The 1,404-nt window shown below is 40.5% G+C and overlaps 1 pseudogene; it reads left to right on the top strand.

The window, feature by feature from the left end:
- The first annotated feature begins 890 nt into the window (after nt 1–890).
- On the top strand, nt 891–996 carry LOC115944012 (small nucleolar RNA SNORA62/SNORA6 family; annotated as a pseudogene).
- The last annotated feature ends 408 nt before the right edge of the window (nt 997–1,404 follow it).

Consider the following 1,404-nt stretch of genomic DNA (forward strand, 5'->3'; position numbering starts at 1 on the left):
AATCAGGAGCTCCTACAAGCAATGCTTGCATTCAATTCTGAGGAACAGGCCTTTCCACCTGGGCAGTACTCCAACTACCAGAGGTGTATAGGGCACAGGCAGCAAATTGGCAAGCTGATATTCTTTCTGACTTGTATTTGTGTTTTTCCAAGTGTGATAATTGTCAGTGTGTATATTTTAGGAAAAATCATACTCCATATGATTTTCTAGCATGTTACAAGAAGTCAGAAGATTTCAAAACATGGGGCTTCAGTTGCCACATCACTGATTAGCTGAGTAAGCAGACAGTGGCTGCCGCAGCTGAAGGAGCATGTATTCCAACGACAACATTCCTATCCCACTTCTGACATTTACATTACTTGCCTAGCCCCAGAAAAATTTGTTTTCACAATCTCTGATCTACCCCCCCATTTGTAAATATAAGCATGTATAAAATTCAGTAACAAATCTGAAAATCACTGAAAGGCACAAAAAGAACACAAACAGGAAAAGATAATCTGCCTCACTGCCAAATAACCAAATTATGGTAGGAAACAGAAGAAAGTTTTAAAATAAGTAAGTGTCCTCCAAGACATTCCAAAAAATGCTATGCACATTAAAAACAATGTGCTGCACAGGGACCTGCACCAAAGCAAAACAAGCAAAAAAAAAAGTCTTCAAGAACTGATTATAGGAGAAAGCACAGAAATACAGAAAAAGTAAGAACATCAGAATGGATAAGTATCAGGGTAAATACTGACTGTATAAAATATTACAATGTACTGTAGTGTTTAAAAAAATACAGAATTTAGCTGCACAACAATAATGTAAAAAGTGGAAGAGAAATACATCTCTCTTGAAGGATGCCAGAACAGGTAGACAAAAGACATCAGTGAATATATAAAAGACATCAAACATAATTAACAAGTGTGCTACACGAGGGGCAAGTCTTTTCGCTAACACCACAAGGGTCTCTGGCCCAATGAGTGGAGTTTGATAGTAATTCTTGCTACAAGTATAATTCATATGTGTCAGCTTTAAGGAGAAATCCTTTTTGAATGGTCTGTGTTTTCTTTTCTCCATATTTCTTAACTGCTTGGGCCTCACATGTTACTGGGCCTTTTCGATTTTCAGAGCAACTTGATGAATCCTGCTATAAGGTCCTAAAAAGGGAGCTCACTCAGTGGGTCTGATGTGGTGGATGCTGGCCAGGGAAGTTCTGCGCATGCGTGGCACCATTTCCCGAGAACACCCGTGGGAGGTCATGCCTGATCTCTACTTCTACAGAGATCCTGAAGAGATTGAAAAGGAAGAGCAGGCTGCTGCTGAAAAGGCTGTGACCAAGGAGGAATTTCAGGGTGAATGGACGGCTCCAGCTCCTGAGTTCACTGCTACTCAGCCTGAAGTTGCAGACTGGTCTGAAGG

Source organism: Leptonychotes weddellii, unplaced genomic scaffold (genome assembly GCF_054177405.1).
Source record: "Leptonychotes weddellii isolate Sample4059 unplaced genomic scaffold, ASM5417740v2 HiC_scaffold_22015, whole genome shotgun sequence".
In the NCBI taxonomy this organism is placed as follows: Eukaryota; Metazoa; Chordata; class Mammalia; order Carnivora; family Phocidae; genus Leptonychotes; species Leptonychotes weddellii.